The following is a 9076-nucleotide window of genomic DNA, read 5'->3' as shown; positions in this document are numbered from 1 at the left end:
TCAACCCAAGAGATTAGGTTAGAGTTCAGGATCACGTCATGATGGCGTATAAATATACTGTTAGATATCTTCAAACAAGTTGTCAGAGTGAAGATCAGCCACAATTTTTTTCGACGTAACAAACTACTAAAATGCAAATTTCGGGAAAAGAATGATAAGACTATAGTATTCCTTTGGACATTAACAACGATTATGCTCCTCTAGAAGCTCCAACAGATTCGCTAATTGTATTCCTCTGACCTTTTCTACAATCGTGTAGACTGTAGAGAGATGGAATGTTCGTGAAAGAACTCGTTACGGAGACAAAGTATTCTACTGAACCCTCCCACTCATTTCTCTCCCAATCCAAGTCAATTTTCTCTGTTTTGGTTTAATTAAGAGATTGAGAAACATATAACTATTGAACTCCAACGCTAGGCGACATAAGATATCATTTATGCAGGACATATACTAACATGTTTATGGGCGAAATCCAGAAAGCGTACTTGTTAGAACGTTGCTGAACAGTAGAATACGCATGACATACAATCTACTACTATAGAAAGGTATGCCCAATATTGATCAGTCTTTTAACAAACAAAAAGAAATTAATAATCAGGATTTTTTTTTATAAACTATAAGTATGTAACAATTCATTCATCTAATCCTCCCAACAACAGTAACCACTAATCAGCTGTAAATAATAAACAACCTGCAAAATCTAATCTAACCTTTACAGAGAAAGTATTGTTGGCTAACTAGACGGATAAATTCCAGTTGCGCAGCAGATGGCACGTGGTTCGAAGATCAGAATCATCAGATCACTAATAGTTAGGACAAATGATGATATAAAGGTTGATATTTTCAAATGCTCTACGAGTCTTAAGAACTGACATTGTACGAAGAATTGAAAGCAAATCAGACTTTCATGAATATGAAGTGTATTAAAAACGAGAATTTATTCCATGTTCACAAGAAGTAAAGAAAATTAAATGTACACATTAAATGACCATTATAAATCAAACCCATCGTTCAAGAATTATATTAAAAGAAGTACTACTATACGGAAAAAATAAAAATGGGGGCATTAAAACCGTGTCCCAATCAAGGTTTCCATCAGCACAAGTAACATATTCACTGTTGGCCACTAAGCACATTCATCTAACTAATACAAACAAATCGCACAAATTTTCAAGATTCCAATACATCATGCTTGAAGCATCAAGGCACAATCAGCACCGCCTCAAAATAAAAGAATTTTTCATGTGGAATAATTCTCAAACAGCAGCAGCTCATATTGGTTGGAAAGAGGATGTTGCCCATGAGTAATTTTGGAACCTACAGAAGATGCCCCAACTACATTCCCACCGCATTAGCCTCTAAAAGCAACATCATACACAGGTGGTACTGATTTACAATGAAGAAATTCTCCACTGATTGCAGATAATCTTCCAATCAGTATTTTGATGACAGCTTTTATGATTATATGAGTTGCCAGGATGTTTGGAAAAGTAGTGCTATAAGAATTGCTTCTTTTACATTGTTCCTTATACATCAAGAAAATTTTACTTTTCTTACAGCCAGTAAAGGCAACCTCATATTTAACAAAGCAGAGCATTCTCACTGTTTTAAACAGGCTACTCACTCATCAGGATGACAAAGGAGAGAGCCAAAAGCTTCCAAAATATCAGAAAATAATGACACTCAAAATTTGCTCAACGGCTATAAATAATAACCGGTAAGATGAAAATATATCCATGTAACAATTATTCAAAATTACAAAAAAATTGGGCAGGCTGGTGGGGGTATTTCGATGAATGGAAGCCTCAATATAAAGACTACAATCAAACAAAAGTAAAACAAAACTATTTACAAATTATTGCTACCTGTTCATTTTCATCATCCCTCTTTCAAAACAAATCAGTGCCAAATGCAGAAAGAACATAATACCTCATACTGGGCTTCTAGGCTTGGCTTTTGACCACCAGGTCGGGGAATAAACAAGACAGCTATGAGTCCACTGGCAAGGGCTGCAACAGCTGCCACACCAAAGGCTGGAGTTTCCTCCACCAAATAGCTGATCCCATGGTCCACTTCCCAGGGACACCAACATCTATTTCAAACATTGGTATACATAAACTCAGCAGCTCAAAATATTCAAATAATTATGCATAAATTAGATCCTTTCGCACAAAGTTTCGTTTACAAAAGATAAATCACCATGATCTTAGAACTATAAAATAATTCATAATTTTTACTATTTGTAAATAATTATACTAGCTGGATTGAAATCTGTCAATCAGTTACTTGAAATGTGGTATTTGGAAGAAAACGAAAGTACAAATCAAATTGTCTTAAACCTGCATGATAGTACAAAATAGCCATGCGACTCTAGCTAAATCTCATTGCCTTACTTTGTCTCAAACAATATCTAATTTCAGACAATGATGGATCAAGGAAAAGTGAATTAACCAATTAATAATCCGGGCTCATAATGAATGAGCAAAATCAAAGTGGAGCCTGAACCAATGACATAGACCATTTTGTAAGTCACGGTGTAGTGCATTTATTTGATATATTAGTTTCTCCAGAGGTCACATCCTGTAGAGTAGGCAATTTGAGGTTCTCAGTGAATTTTGTGTGTCCTTCAATCCAAATTTCTTTCAACTAATTTTAAAGGCTTTAACAGGAGCAAGGAAAAGCTTTATTAAGTTGTGCTAAATTTTCTGTGTTCAGGTATATTTCTCTGGAACAAAATGCTCATACTCTCAGGGGCTCTTATAATATTTCGTGTGAAACAAATCTCTGATGACCTACCTCCAGTGCTTAGGTCATGATTTCGTAATGAAATCTTCTCAAGAGATACGCAGAAGGAATGAAGATCATTATCGTTTTTTTATGCAGATTGTTTATCTTTGTGCCTATTTCAAATAGATTTCTTGTTGTACTCTTGTAATAATGGACAGCTTTTAATTGTCTTACACTGTACAGATGAAACGTGGGAATAAGTTGACCAAATTAAAAGTTAAAAACATAAGCATGGACACCTTTGAAAAGGATCTATGTATCAGACACATATCTTGACACGACTCTCTAAATTTTTGTCACAATTCCCAAGCCAAAAATTTTGTTTCTTAGTCAAAAGACATATCCATTGATAGCAATTTGACCCCAGCATGACAATTACTGCACTGATAGTTTTACTCAGAAAAATACCTTGGGAGAGAACTATAAATCATGTTTCGTGTTTAGGTTAAGGAAAATTCACAGTACGGGGATCAGAGCCCTATAATTGTACTGCCTGTTGCCATTAATGGTATCCCAAGGCATGTATCAATATTAATTAATTGATTATTCATTTATCAAGTGATGTGAAATTGTTACTGTACACCTTGACTCAGGACCACTTATGACATTTAACTAAATACATTTTTAGAGTTATTGTAGATATCTTAATTATGGTAATTAAGCAAATTTAGGATTTACATAATTATAGTAATTAGGCAATTATTTTCTTTGTAATTATAATGCTGTATAACAATAGTAACACACTGCTGTGAATATTGACACACGGTCATGTCTCTTGCTTTCTCTTCTTCTCAACAGAGTTGAAGTTGAAAACGTTCACATTAAGATCTACTGGGAATGCCAAACAATTTCATAAACCCCCCAATGCAAAAGCAATACCTGTGGGAACACAATTGCAAGATTTAGGACTCCCATTGACAATCCTGAAAATACCAACAATTAATATCAATAGTCATGCAATCATATATCTAAGAAAGAATAAGGCATCAATCCTGTAAGTGATCTGAAATAATTGATCCAAGAAGTCAAATTAAATTACGTAGAACTCTCAAATAATATATTCACAAACTTGTGCACAATTAATTTGACTTCTTAAAAGGAGTAGAAAATATGTCAGTTTGAGCTAAGACTGTGCTGCCAAGATTGAGTCAAGACACTGTATGAGCCACTGAGAATTTTTAAATTAAAAACTACGTAATTTATTTTAAGGCACATAAGTCAGTTTAAGCTAAAGAGATCATGCAGCCAAAATCAAGTCAATTAAGATCCTTCATATGTATGAGCCACTGAAACCATGCAAAAAGACAGAAATTGAGTCTTGTTTTAAGGAACATAGGAGACAGAAAGGGTGCCTTCAATATTGACAGTAAAATGAACGAAACAAAATGCTTTAGCAGGAAATAAAGCAACTCACTGCAAGTGGAAATCCAAGAACTGTAAAGATTATCAATGAAGCTATCACAATGCCAGTTGGTGGTAGATCTTTGCCTACATAGCCAATTTTATTTGCCACTTAGGTTACAACAAGCATTGCAATAAAGCAGACAGCCATTAGGATATTTGAAATTCCCCACACAAACCCAGGTCCCCGCTTCCTGCATAGCCTCTCCATCAGTACTGATGTTACTCCAAGAACAACTGAATTAAGCAGTAAGCCAAGTGCCCCCATTCTAACTCCAGTATCTTAATTAGGGCCTTCATTTAGCTCACCACCATAAATCTCTCGGCCATCCAATCAGTATCAAATAGCAGAAATGGAAACCACCCAATCCATGTTAGAGCAGTAACAGACAGTATTGTCCATACAGGGGTCGAAAAATATCTGAATGTCCCAAATAGCTCCCACAGGAAAGCTTCTCCTGCTGCTGCTTCTTCAACAGGGTGTGCTCCAATTGAACTTAGAGGCACTTCTTTAGCTGCCACAATGCTTATATATGTGGTGATAGCAATGAAAATAATGTCGAGAAAGAAAGCAGACTTCAGATTTGCACAACTAATATTGCTGCAGGGATAAGTGTGAAAGCAAAGACCTTGTACCAACCACTGTATGATCCAGTTGCATATCCAAGAATATTACCAATAGCCATAAACAGGGAGAAATACGCATTTGCAACACGTGTCCTTCATTGATCCTTGCCTAACATTTCAAAGATAGATAAACAAAATATGAAGGGTGTCAATGTAGTGTTTGCTTTTGATAGCTGACATTTTATTTCTCAAACAAATTACAATTGACATAAAAAAAATTGTATTCCATTTTTTTTTGGGGGGGGGGGGGGGGGAGGAGTTTTATTCAGACATTGAAGGCCACATTTACAGAACAATTCAGGCAAGATACGATGATTTAAAAAGATAATTACCATGTCCTTTTAATTTAACTGAGAGTTGCACTCAGAAGTACATATCAAGCAGACAATCATCTGGGTTTAAAGTAATGCTGGCAATAATTGATGCACAATTTATTATTTTCTATCATTCTAATTGTATGCCACGTTTATTGGGATCATTTTATCCTTTTTTTTTTTGTGGAGGGGAGGGGAGGGGAGCTGACTTTTATCCTTTACTACTATTACCAAACATGAGATAGAAGAAGGCATATTCCCTGCCAAGAATCTGGTACAATGTTTGTGTTTACATACATTCACCAATGTTTGATACTGAATTTTTTATTTCAAATTTTACATGACAGTTTTTCTTCAGTTGGAAAACTTTAGAATAAAGGCAGACAAAAGGAATAGAATCATCCAAGTAGATGTGAGAAATATTTACAAAAATAATTTTACGATATAATGTAGCAAGTCTTTTGCTTCCTACATGGTACATCCCTAGCTTAAAAATTATGGAACCAATACATAGTAGAACAGTGCAGCTTATGGGGTATGAGAATGCAAGTATGCATCAGACCTTCAGCTATGTCAATTTCCAGCTGTGTCAATCTCTAGCTATATTGGAGTGTTCAGTGGAAATAACAATGCTTAATGTACTTAAGAAATAGTAGTCTCCATCAAATGTCAATTTCCAGCTGTGTCAATCTCTAGCTATTATTAGAGTGTTCAGTGGAAATAACAATGCTTAATGTACTTAAGAAATAGTAGACTCGTGTATTTCAATTGCATATTCATGTATCTAGGAAGTTACACCCATTTAATCTTAGCCAAGGAAATAGGCTCCACTTAGTCTATTAAGAGTTCAACATAGCATTCAACTAAAATTACTAAATATAACAAAACCTTTTCATTCAGATCTTCTCTCTAAAATATTCTCTTCTCCATTTAGTAACTCCATCTTAAATCTTCCCCTTTAAAATTAACATGGTATTATAGCCTATTCAGTCTCAATGTTGGGTCACCCGCAAAATGTCTAGTCTTGCAAACTTCACATTCCAAATGTTCAATCTAGGCATGAAGGGGTGTGTTCGATTTTCCACATTAGTTAGGAATATGATCAAAATACTCTTTATAAGACATTGACAATGCTACCCCCTTGAGCTAGTACATAGCCACTTCCTAAAACCACCTCCCTTGACTTCCCCCACATCCCCCAAAACCTTCAGGAAAATAAAATAATTAAATTTTGCTCCTAGGAATCTAAAAATCTCATGAATAATCCAGACTAGACTCATATTTATGAATGATCGCGCTCACTGTTACATTTATGACAGCTAAGAGTTAGGTAATCAATTATAACAGAAAACTGGAAGCCTAATTGAAATTTGAATTTGGCAAACTAAAACATCAGCAATACAATAGAAATTACGAACTACGGAGCCTGGAGAAGATTACTCTAACAAAGTGTAAGAAATTGACTCTCTGCATAAATAGTAGCTACATCGTTCTGTACAAAATTAAAATCTCAAAATACCTCATATATAGGAAGGAGAGATGGAATTTCTTTTTTTTTTAAGTAAGCAAGTTTAATAGTTATACAAGTATAGAAAAAGAAAAATCAAACCAACTGCTCATAACCTAACATAAGTAGACATTCAAACTTCTTCCAGCATAGTTAGGCATTAAAAAATTGAAGTTTACATGGGATATGCATCTTGAATAAAGATCAAATGAGACAACAAGAGATAGATTATAAACAACATCTAGCTTTACCCTCATAGTCATTGGGTATATATGATAATAAATGACTGGTTTCAGATGCATAGTAGTTAGCACTAATTTTTTTACTTGACCAGATAATAAATATACACATTTGTTGCAATTTTGTCTCTAACTATCAATTTGGAAACTACCTTATCCTTGAATAGCCTTGCACAAGTGACACAGCCTTATCATTTGCAGTCTATGTATCAAATTGAACATCTACTACTTTACACAATTTAACATAATGAAAATTGGGAGATCAACATTACCTAATGCCCATTTGAATGTAAATTAATTAGCCATTATAGTTAGATCATCAATTTAGTAGTTTTTAAGTATTTTCTTGACAGTAACCAATCTAAATAACAACCATGTTGCTTGTGAGCATACGAATATTCAAAAATGAAGAAAAGAGCAATGAAACAAACATCTAAATTAATATATAAGGAGAAATTTATTTATTTATTTACCAGTGAGATCACCAAGCAAAGCTCTACATGGGCCCTGAGTGACGTTATTAGCCACATCCAAAATCCAAATTCCAAAACCCGAAAACAAAAACTCCGACAGCCCAGGGGCGATGTTCATGGGTGTCGCCGAACCACCACCCGATGTCGGCGGAGTGACCGATGATGAGAACAGCGACGACGATCGGCAATGCTCCGCCCATTATAAACGGTCTTCGGCGGCCGAAGCGGCTGGTGCAGCGGTCGCTCAAGTGGCCCACCAGGGGCTGGACCAGGAGCCCGGAGAGCGGCCCACACGTGCGGGATCCCGAGCTGCTGCACGTACGGCATGAGAAGAGAGAGCTGCAGGGCCCACCCGAACTGAATGCCACCGACAGCCGACGCTACCCGAAGCAGCAGCCTCAGCGGAACCCTAGCCTGGGCCGGCGGTCGAGCCGCTCCATGTCGAGCCTTGGACCGGCAGTGTTGGCGGGGACGTTGATGTTGTTGGGTTCCGTGATTCGCCATTGTGTCTGAATTCCAAATTCCGTGCCCCTTCTGTGTCCCTCTCTAGCTTGTTCGCAATCTCGTTGTGAATTGTGACCGTTTCCTCATGGCATCGCGCAAGACCAGGAGGAGAGAGAGAGAGAGGTTGCGGTTCCGCTGGAGACGGTGTACTGTGGCACACTGTCATTCTGTTTCTGTTGGAATTTCGAAACGGTGCAGTTCAGACACACACTGTGACTGTGTCAATGGGAATGTTTTATTGCAGTATGCCCTCACTCCAGGATCTATTTACGGATTCATCCTCACACAATACTATTTATTTGGATTTTAATTTGGACAGCAACCGTTTCTTTCAATGGAAATTTGATTTAGTCTCAAGTTCTCAACTGCTTTCCCTCGCTTTTTGTTGTCCCAAATGATAACTTTACCCTTCAATAGAACATTTGCTTGCTTAGCTTGCATTTTTTATTTATCAGCAAAACAAAATGTTCATTAAAAAGGAGGATAAAGGGTAATTCCAAATATTATTTCCTCAAAACTAAGTTTAGATGTAAAATATTACTTTCAAACATACTTTTTAGGAATAACCAAATATGATTCTAAACAGATTTATTCTTAAAAGTATTTTTTGGATCCTTTCACCTGAAATTCAAATATATTCAATCCTTGATCACTATCAAAACCGAAAAGTATGTGTTTAACTTGAGTTTACGGGTGATGCACCTGGTGGTGTGACACGTATAGCATCGGCAAAGCGCAGGGACTGCAACAATATTTTTCATTAACAGAAAAATGCTTAATGCAATCAGTGCTATCAAAAAAATGTGACTAGTGATTGTGGATAATGTTACGTAGACCACATTGATAGGCATATTGTTGTCTATATAGATAATGTAATGTAAAAGATAGAATCATAGGTAGCATGTTCAATTGGGTGTCAAAATTTAGTAAGGGATGTTGCTATGTGTACCCAACATTATTACTGGTGCATCAAACATTTTAAATGAATGGGTGAAAATGTCTTTCACTTAAAATATAAAACCTGTACACCCAACATTGTTCACGAGATTCGTACGTTCCTCTTCTCTGTGTCGTTTGGTTGTTTTCGCGATGACATTCGAGTTTCTTCTCCTTCTGGTGTCATTTGCTTTCCTTGGAGGTTCATTTGTCGTGCGTTGATGGTTCGTTGTCGGCATTGAGAACCTACAACCCCATTTTGTTGTTCCACCGTCGAGGTAAGCTTCG

At 36.4% G+C, this 9076-nt stretch overlaps 1 pseudogene; it reads right to left on the bottom strand.

The window, feature by feature from the left end:
- Nucleotides 1-557: 557 nt before the first annotated feature.
- Nucleotides 558-8231, bottom strand: LOC100787794 (sucrose transport protein SUC4-like; annotated as a pseudogene).
- Nucleotides 8232-9076: the final 845 nt, after the last annotated feature.

This window comes from Glycine max, chromosome 6 (genome assembly GCF_000004515.6).
Source record: "Glycine max cultivar Williams 82 chromosome 6, Glycine_max_v4.0, whole genome shotgun sequence".
NCBI lineage: Eukaryota > Viridiplantae > Streptophyta > Magnoliopsida > Fabales > Fabaceae > Glycine > Glycine max.
The sequence above is the reverse complement of the archived record's forward strand: the minus strand, read 5'-3'. Positions and strand labels throughout refer to the sequence as shown.